Consider the following 10626-nt stretch of genomic DNA (forward strand, 5'->3'; position numbering starts at 1 on the left):
CAAAAACCCTTTCCAAATAAATTGGAGCGTCCACCCACCCGCCTGCATCTGTGTGCACACAAGGGGAGTTTGCAATGTTGAGAAGTATTCCACATGACCAGGCTGTCTCAGTGGAATATGCAATCTATTCTAGAATTCTCTAGTGGGATATCTGACAAACTCGATAAAAATATGAACACCTAATTTTAGACACCTTTAATAAACTCACTTATTTACTATTAGGTAGGCCATAGCATGTAATAGTGAAAAGCAAGGAACTCTAGAATAGAAAGGTCTTACATTGTTTGATTAATTCATTCAATGCCCATCAGATGAGTCTTTTCAGACCTTCAGTGGACAACAAAGAACACCCGAGAAACACTGGAGTAAGACAATAATCTAATCAAGTATTCATTTCATCAATAGCTTCCAGTATGTGCCTAATATAATTAACTGCTGTGAGAGGGGTATAAAAATATGAACAAGCCCTTTAATCTTAAGTGCTCAATAAATATTTAGAGAGGTCATGTATTATATACTAAAAGTCAAAGCAACATATATGAGTAGTGTTGTTACACAAAATGAAACTGCTCTTGCGCAGGGCTGAGAATAAATCCAATGCTGTCAACGCTCTGGTCTCAAGATTTGTTTTACTGCATCAAAAACCTGACAACCTGTATCAGCAAGTCACCCACAAACACATGCAATATAAACTACAATGGAAATAGCATCTTGGAAACCAAGTATGAGTCTGTGATAATAAAATAGGCCCAAAGCCTAGGTTTCCAGTTTATTTGGCAATAAATGTGGATATACATGAGACATAATTCTATAATATGCTCAAGGCTTGGGAATATGTGCATCAGTTAAGGAATTCCTATAAAATACTACACTATGAGATTTGATTCAGTCTTTTAAATCTTCTACACCTGCTGCAAAAATAGCTGCTATAAAAGAAAATCAGACACAGTGAATAATTCACAACATGAATGCTCTTGTGCAGGTGGGAGTTAAGTGGTGTTTGCCTTTGTCTCATTTTATATGGCGAAACCTGCAGTAATAACCTAGACTGCTTTCTAAAATGGAAAACTGAGGATTCTAAACCAGCAACAGGGCTGATGTGAACTTGCTGGCTGCCTGGGAGCATTACCAAAAGATTCAGGGGGCCGCCACAGGTTTTCTCTGAATTCGTTGCCTTTTGTTTTCTTTCTCTGTGCAGGCTATAAACGGATTATAAATTGTGTGACACCACTGAACCTGAGAAAATACAAGGCTACTTTTAGCATTATCTACCACAGCATACAAGAGTTTTCTTTTTTTTAACTGAAAACTGCTTAACCTGACCTTGATGCCTATGAAGTCTACTTAATAAACTTCATCTATTAACTATTTTTTCAGAGAACACTGAATTTTGAAGGACCAGGGAACGAAAGTAGGGAACACATGAATGGTTGTATGAATTGTTTTGCATGTGTGTATATAAAGATTTGAGATTTGGGGAACCATACAGACCTGGAGAGAAAGAGTGCCCCTTTCAGTTCAGTTCAGTTCAGTCGCTCAGTCATGTCCGACTGTTTGCGACCCCATGAATTGCATGCAGCACACCAGGCCTCCCTGTCCATCGCCAACTCCCGGAGTTCACTCAAACTCACGTCCATCAAGTCGGTGATGCCATCTAGCCATCTCATCCTCTGTCGTCCCCTTCGCCTCCTGCCCTCAATCCCTCCCAGCATCAGAGTCTTTTCCAATGAGTCAACTCTTCACATGAGGTGGCCCCTTTCAGGACTAGTTAATTTCTACATATAACATCTTACCCATAAATACAACTTTCACGTGCAAACTAACCAATCCTGAGTCCATATCCTCCAATCAATTCCTATATCTAATTCTCATACACCCAGCCAAGATTTCCTTTCCCTAAATCATCCCAGGGCCAATTGCAGGAGCTACAACCACCCTGTAGCCAAATGCCCCCCAGAATTAGTCAAACTAGCCCATTTTAACTGTTTATTCTGCCTTGTCATGTCTTTTCTGCTGAAACCCCAATAAAGGCTCTGGCCTAGGCTTTTCTCTGGCTCCTTTCTGCCTCCTTTCAAACCTGGTGCCCCCTATATGGCCCTGTGTGGCACAGCATGGCCGCTCCTTCCAGGAAATGCAAGTAATAAATTCTTCTTCAGTGCTGTCGGCATCTCCATGTCATCACCCAGTCACCTTGGTGAATTTGTGCTTGTTTTATTTACTTATTTTTTGTCAGATTAAGTTTTTTATTTATTTATTTTTTAAAATATAAATTTATTTATTTTAATTGCAGGCTAATTACTTTACAATATTGTAAGTGGTTTTTGCTATACACTGACATGAATCAGCCATGGATGTACATGTGTTCCCCATTCTGAAACCCCCTTCTACCTCCCTCCCCATCCCATCCTTCTGGGTCATCCCAGTGCACCAAGCCTGAGCACCCTGTCTCATGCATCGAACCTGGACTAGCGATCTGTTTCACGTATGATAAAATATGTGTTTCAATGCCATTCTCCCAAATCATCCCACCCTTGTGCTTGTTTTAGAGCACAAATGAGATAATGAAATTTTGTCATTTTAGAAACATGGAAGTTTGACTTTAAGTCTAGCTCAGAGACGATCTACTTTTACAGAATTATCATGAGTGAGTATAACACACAGCCCACGATGGTAGCCAGGCACTCTCTTCCTCTTTGCCTTACTTCCGACGTGGCACAGGGGTGCCTCAGGAAGCACACACTGCTGTTGACTCTCTATCATGACACTGTAGCCCTGAAAATGTGTGTGACCTCCCGAAGAAAGCAGGAGTGTAGATCTGTAGAGGAAGCGAGAAAGTGGAGCCCTGCCCTCCTGGTTCCCCTAGTGCAGAGTAACACCGGTGATGGTGGTGACTGTGAACACTTCTTGCTACTGCCTGCCTGACTCTGCCCCAGTGTTTTTCACGCATTGTCTCATTGAAGCCACACAGCAAGACTCTGAGGAAAGGGCTACTATTACCCTGTTTCAGATGTGAGAATTCACAGGTAAAAGTCACTGATCCAGGGTCTCATTCCTGGTAACTGGTGACCTGCCACTAAACAGATCAAGTCTAAATCCACAGCCCAGGCTCTAAACTCCCACCCTATATTGCATCGGCCGATGCCAGATGAGGCTCCTTCTTCCCCATAATTCAGAATCAATAGCACAATTCCTTTGCTAGTGAAATGTCAGTCTGAAAACCTCAATCCCTACTTGGCATGTCCAACTGGCTGGTGGATGGTGCCAGGTTGCCTTCCAAACCAAACATATTTTTGATAGATATTCAGAATCAGGGCCAATGTCAGGCAATGTTGTGAAATAGGCGAACCTCTTGATTTCTGGTGATTGGTCTTCCTGGAATTCAGTGTCCTCTTTGCCGCTGCAGATGACCCCAATGATTCACTCCCAATACTGTCTCCTGTGGTCTGTGCCTTGGACCCCAAATCAGTTCTTTGTCAGAATTCCCTTTCCTTCTGTTTTTCAAATCCATCAAGGCTTCTGGATTCAAGTGGACCAGGCTTCTTATTCTACCTGTACGATTTTAAGCTATGTGACCTTGGTCCCTGCTTCTCTCATTTGTAAAACAGCCATAGGAGTATAAACTTCTTTAGGCTTTTTTTATAAGGATGTGTGCTGTGTCAAGACCAATTCTTAACACGTAGTTGGTGCTCCATGATAGTTTAGTCATAAGGAATAATTCCCCAATTTTCATCCATGCTATTTGAGTATAACACTAAACAAAGAACGCTATATTCTAGAGCCACAAAAGGGTTATCTCTTTACATTATGGACACATTTCACAAATATGGCTTGATAAAGCAGTCATGAAAGTAAGTGCTTGCCTAGCACAACTGCTAGGAATTCAGAAGAAATCCAGGAAGTTTTGATAAAACTAGACAGTAAAATATATTAAAATTAAGCAATGGCTCTAATAAGAGAACGCAGTCTGCTTTACAATGTTGCCACATATTTGCAGTTCTCATGTCAGGAAACTCTAGAAAGAGTGTTTTGAAATAAGTTTTGCAGAAATGATACAGGGAAAAAGCAGAAAGCCAAGCATCACAAGACTGAAGTCCTCATCTCTGCTTTGCCACTTGTTGGCCATGTAATCTTTGAAACATCACTTGACCTTTATGGATGTCAGTTTCTTCCTCTGTAAAATGAGTGTTGGATCAGACAGTTCCTGAGGTTTTTGGCTGTTGTACTATTCTATGAGTCAATGAGACTGACTCCACCGTTTTCTGTCCCCTCGTTCTCCGGAGATACTGTTGCCACAATAATTGCTGCTGCCCCCAAGTAACATCACGTACAGGAATCCCAGGCACTGTGACCATGAATTCTAATTCCTTTTTGATCACACCATCGTTGAATGACCTTGGGCAGGGCACCTAACTTCAGCTAACTGCCCCAGATGCCTCATGAGATTCATGGGACAAATTTTCAACTCCTTACATTCCGCAAGCTGCCCTCCAAATGCTTATATAGTGCTTAACTTGGGACCACTCACGACAAATCATGAAACTAGGCTTGTTTCCTGAATAACTCTCAGTCATAGTGTGCTCCTACAATCAATATGGAAGCCTATCTCTCCTATTCAAATCCTACGATCTTTCCGCAGAGGCCAAATTTGAGCGAAAATTTTAAATGCTGAAAAATCCCTCAAATTTGTGACAAACTCTAGGCTGGGAAGGAGAGCAGATATAGTCATACGTTAAATAATAGAACCACCATGATTCCAATAGGTTGAAACAAAGAATGGAAACCAAGGAGAATTAATGCAAACTTTCAGTAATTATTTTTGAGTATGTATGTCTTGTAATAGGATTAGCACTATAATCTTCGCCCTAAATTTAACAGATAAGAAGTCCAGCATTTCTGTTGATGATGATGGTGATCATGATAGCTGCCTTTTATTGTGCAAATATCACATATGAGGCATTATGCTCAGGGCATTACCTGCCATGTCCATCAGAATGCTTTCAGCTATAAGAGTACCTAACCAAAACGTGCTTAAGCAGTAGGGGTTTCCTATCTCATAGCCACTGGTGAGGAGTGGCTGGTTCCAGGGTTGGTTGAGCAGCAAAACAACATCCTGGAGGATCCATCCTCCAACACTGATTCTAGGCATGCAGGCAACATCTCCTCTTGTGGCTGCACGACTGAAATGATACCAGATGCCACACACAAATCTCAAAATCTAGAAAAGGACACCTCCTACTTGTCTCTTGTTATTGGTTGGGAAACTCTACCCCAGAAGGTCTGTACAGAATACCCCCACATCTCATTGTCCAGGATCAGATGACTTACAGAAACTTAAACCAACCAGTGTCAAGAGGAATGAGACTGCCAATATCGTCTTAGGTCAATCACAATGGTTCAGTTTCCTTGAACACATGGAACACACCCTACTCAAACAAAACTGGGCTCTACAGGTGGAGAAGAAAAGGAGAGCTGGAAAATGGCAATCAAGTAGGTAAGCAGCAGTATCTACTACACACACATTATTGTTTTCATAAATCATCCTCTAAGAAGTCGTTACCTCATTTGATAGACGAGGAAACTGAAGCTCAGAGAAGTCAAGTGAAGGGCCCACAGTCACACAACTAGGTGTTGGAAAATCCTGTATTTCTAACACCATATTGATGGTTCTGAAATTTTGTGTATGTAAGAAATATCAGCACAGATTATTAGTAAAAAAGTAGCTTACCAGGCACCACATTCAGAGATTCTGATTCCATAGTCTAGGGTAGGAGCCCTCATTCTTCATTTTTAACAAATAATCCTAGGTTACTGGGTGGTGATTGTCTATGAACTATATTTCATGGAAGATCACAGGATTAACTATCATTTTGGCAGAAATCTGATTTCTTTTTTTAAAACTTGATTTTCTGGAAGCCTCAGAGCCATTATCTCCAAAGCCACCCTTCTTTCTTACCCACCACCATAGAAATACCTCACTGAATTTTCTCTATAATCTACCTACGTTAAACTCTATGTATATCTAGGTCTGGCCCCCCTAGTTTAAAAAGGATACAGATAAAACATCACATGAGGGGAACAAATTTCAAGAAGAATCAAAATAGATCTTCTAAGTAGCCATTGAAGAATTGAGGAAGATTTGGAGTCAAATATAGTCAACTCTTTGGGGTAGGAAAATTGAGAAAGTCATCATAAACCTTCAAATATTGACTAGGCTGGCACATATAAAATTTGTGCCGAGGTAGAATCAATGGTGAGAAATTATGAGGACGCTTATTCTGTTTTATTTTAAGAAAGAACAATCTAATAATTAACATTGTGCAACAATGTAGAGAGCTCTTTGTCTCACCAAGTATTCTGAATGCATGCAAGCAGAGGCTGGTGGACCCAGTGTCACCACCAATATTGTAGAAGAGTTTCCTCAACTGAAAGGAAAATTGTGCAGATGGCTTCTAAGATATGCTGTAATCCTCCAATCACATCCTCTGCAAACTGACCTGTGTTAGTTTTATACTGTTGTCATTTCTTCTGAATGCCTTGGGATGCAATTTAATTTGTTTTTATTTTATTTTATTTTTTAATTTTTAATTTTTACTTTATTTTGCTTTACAATACTGTATTGGTTTTGCCATACATTGTTTTCATTTTATTAATATTAATTTGACTAACACACTTAATAGATTATTTTGTTAACACTACATATCAATAGTAATATAACACATTAATCTATAAATATATTAATATAATTTTAATTTTTCTCTAATTTAATTTCTCAATACATAATTTATTTAAAATATTAAATTATTAATTTCTTAAAGTTTAAATTTCTATTTTCATTTTTAAGTGTCCTGATTTCCTAAGTTGATGTGACATGTCTGACTCATCTTTGTGTCTTTGTGGCATCTAACTTGTTACCATGCTCATCATAAGTACTTAACACATAGTTGGCAAACGAAAAAGGATAGTCTAGAATGATGGGCAAGCACATTCAGATTATAATATTTCATAAGATGAGTAGATAACTTAGTACTTCTGTCTTGCTTACTACCATTCTTCCCTCTCTGAACACTGGGAATGGTGGTCATATATGCAATATGTAGCCTTCTTTCTGGCCATTAATGATTGAGCCAGAAGTTAACACATGATTCAAGCTGAGACTATAAGACTGGGTAGCTGTATGGGTAGCACAGGAACTCAGAAGAATGGTTTACTGAAAAACAGTGAAGTAGATGAGAATATATTCTATGAAGGTATAATAAAAATGCACTTGAATTAATATCACTTTCTATGTAGTTATATCTGATGTACAATTTTTAAAAATGTTTTTATTTTTTATTTATTTTGACCAGACCGTGTGGCCTGTGGGATCTCAGTTCCCCCATCAGGGACTGGTCCTGGGCCATGGCCGTGAAAGCACTGAGTCTTCCCACTGGACCACTAGGGAACTCCCTTGATGTACCATCTGAAATGCAATTAGGTTCATTCGTTTCTGTTTATACTCAAGTTTAACGTTTGCCTTTCTTTTCCCTCTTTGGAATTAATTTTACTTTTCAAATCCGTATAATTTTTACATGCTCAAAAGTCAGAACTATAAAAAGATAAACTCAGAAATCTTACTTCCGTTCCTATCCTTCCTACTCATTGCTTGTAACCTCCTGTTGTTTTAGTTGCTAAGCTGTGTCTGACCTTTTGCGACCCCATGAACTGTGTAACCTACCAGGCTTCTCTGTCCATGGGATTTCCCAGGCAAGAATACTGGAGTTGGTTGCCATTTCCTTCTCCAAGGGATCTTCCTGATCCAGAGATAGAACCCATGTCTCTGGCTTTGCCGGAGGATTCTTTACCCGCTGAGCCACAAGGGAAGCCTCGCAGTGCTCCTGGGTGGCTATTTTGTGAGCTTGTAGATGATCCTTAATATTTTTTTTGCAAATATAAAAAATGTTTTCCCTTTCTTATTATTATTATGTATTTTGAAATTTCAGAAAGTTTATATTTTGACTGCAGTGCTTACCTTTATATTAATATTTTGTTTTTTTTAAAGCAAAAGGTCATGATTCCCTTTTTCCTTGCATGGATTTCTAAATTGCTTTAGACTTTTAACTGACATCTTTTGACTCCCACTTATATTGGGCATTACCTGCATGCCTACCAATGGTCTTATTTTACTTTCCCTTTCTCTTCTCCAATGTTTTTAGCTATATTATTTCCAATTTGTCAGAATGTTTAATATTTACACGCTACTCTTCCACTTTTCCCCTATTTGTACTTAAGTCTTAGAGCTATGTTTAAGTATAATCAGTGCTTTTGTTTCTGTTTCCCTAGTCTTCTCTTGACAGGATACAGGTGATTGTCCAGGAGATTTCTTAGGGTGGGACCATAATCATATATACTCTGATTTCTTGCATCTTTAAAACTATCTGCCTACAGTCGTGATATTTAAAGGACTTCAGGGCTAGATAACACAGCCTTGTTTTTAAAAGTGGAAGTGGAAACAATTTGCGTAACCAACAACCAGGGATTGTATAAATAGATTATGCTCAGTCAAATAATGGAATCCTGGCCTATACAGCCATTGTGCATGCTACAACCACTGTGGAAAAATATAAAATGACATATAAAACCTAGCATGATCCTTGGTGGTCCAGTGGCTAAGACTCTGCACTCTCAACGCAGGGGACCCAGGTTCAATCCCTGGTCAAGGAAAGAGATCCCACATGCCTCAGCTAAGACTCGGTGCAGTCAAATAAATACGAATATAAATAGTACACAATAAAGTGTCAGGATACTACAAATGTGTGGGCATGTATGTTTAGCAAAAAGCAGGTTGTGACACACACAAAAGTTGGGAGTAATTTCCCCTGATGAATATGATATTGAGAATGATTTTTAAAAACTAGGCAAAGAGTGAAAATTTCAAGGTTTATTTTTAACGTGTTGGTTTTAATCAATATCACAGGATGCAGCATACCAAGGAGAGAGCAGAATGATCTAATTAGCAAGCTCGGGACAGCCTAGGCCAGTTTCGGCGCCCTCCTATGCCAGGTAATCAATCAATGTTGGCTGGTGATGAAGAAACTAGAATTAGTCACTCCCAGGCAGAGTCATTTTCAGCAATAGCATTAACTTTTTTGAATCCATCTCCTGTCTTCCAGGGTTGTGCTGAAGATAAAATGAAGTAGTATGTATGTAAAACTGCAAGTCTTGGGGCTGGCATATAGTAAGTACACCTATCACTTCTTCTAAGAGGGGAAGATAAGATTAGTACCACCTCAGTTCAGTTCAGTTCAGTCGCTCAGTCGTGTCCGACTCTTTGCGACCCCATGAATCACAGCACGCCAGGCATCCCTGTCCATCACTATCTCCCGGAGTTCACTCAGACTCATGTCCATCAAGTCCGTGATGCCATCCAGCCATCTCATCCTCTGTCGTCCCCTTCTCCTCCTGCCCACAATCCCTCCCAGCATCAGAGTCTTTTCCAATGAGTCAACTCTTCGCATGAGGTGGCCAAAGTACTGGAGTTTCAGCTTTAGCATCATTCCTTCCAAAGAAATCCCAGGGCTGATCTCTTTCAGAATGGACTGGTTGGATGTCCTTGCAGTCCAAGGGCCTCTCAAGAGTCTTCTCCAACACCACAGTTCAAAAGCATCAATTCTGCGGCACTCAGCCTTCTTCACAGTCCAACTCTCACATCCATACATGACCACAGGAAAAACCATAGCCTTGACTAGACGGACCTTAGTTGGCAAAGTAATGTCTCTGCTTTTGAATATAATATCTAGGTTGGTCATAAGTTTTCTTCCAAGGAGTAAGAATCTTTTAATTTCATGGCTGCAGTCACTATCTGCAGTGATTTTGGAGCCCCCCAAAATAAAGTCTGACACTGTTTCTACTGTTTCCCCATCTATTTCCCACGAAGTGATGGGACCGGATGCCATGATCTTCATTTTCTGAATGTTGAGCTTCAAGCCAGCTTTTTCACTCTCCTCTTTCACTTTCATCAAGAGGCTTTTTAGCTCCTCTTCACTTTCTGCCATAAGGGTGGTGTCATCTGCATATCTGAGGTTCTAGATATTTCTCCCGGCAATCTTGATTCCAGCTTGTGTTTCTTCCAGTCCAGCGTTTCTCATGATGTACTCTGCATAGAAGTTAAATAAGCAGTGTGACAGTATACAGCCTTGACGTACTCCTTTTCCTATTTGGAACCAGTCTCTTGTTCCATGTCCAGTTCTAATTGTTGCTTCCTGACCTGCATACAGATTTCTCAAGAGGCAGGTCAGGTGGTCTGGTATTCCCATCTCTTTCAGAATTTTCCACAGTTTATTATGATCCACACAGTCAAAGGCTTTGGCATAGTTAATAAAGCAGAAATAGATGTTTTCTGGAACTCTCTTGCTTTTTCCATGATCCAGTGGATGTTGGCAATTTGATCTCTTGTTCCTCTGCCTTTTCTAAAACCAGCTTAAACATCAGGGAGTTCACGGGTCACATATTGCTGAAGCCTGGCTTGGAGAATTTTGAGCATTACTTTACCAGCATGTGAGATGAGTGCAATTGTGCAGTAGTTTGAGCATTCTTTTGCATTGCCCTTCTTTGGGATTGGGATGAAAACTGACCTTTTCCAGTCCTGTG

At 40.0% G+C, this 10626-nt stretch overlaps 1 non-coding gene across 1 annotated transcript; it reads left to right on the forward strand.

The window, feature by feature from the left end:
* Nucleotides 1-8627: 8627 nt before the first annotated feature.
* On the forward strand, nt 8628-8700 carry TRNAE-CUC (transfer RNA glutamic acid (anticodon CUC)). Its single transcript has one exon. It is a non-coding gene; the product is annotated as a tRNA-Glu (tRNA).
* The last annotated feature ends 1926 nt before the right edge of the window (nt 8701-10626 follow it).

Source organism: Capricornis sumatraensis, chromosome 4 (genome assembly GCF_032405125.1).
Source record: "Capricornis sumatraensis isolate serow.1 chromosome 4, serow.2, whole genome shotgun sequence".
NCBI lineage: Eukaryota > Metazoa > Chordata > Mammalia > Artiodactyla > Bovidae > Capricornis > Capricornis sumatraensis.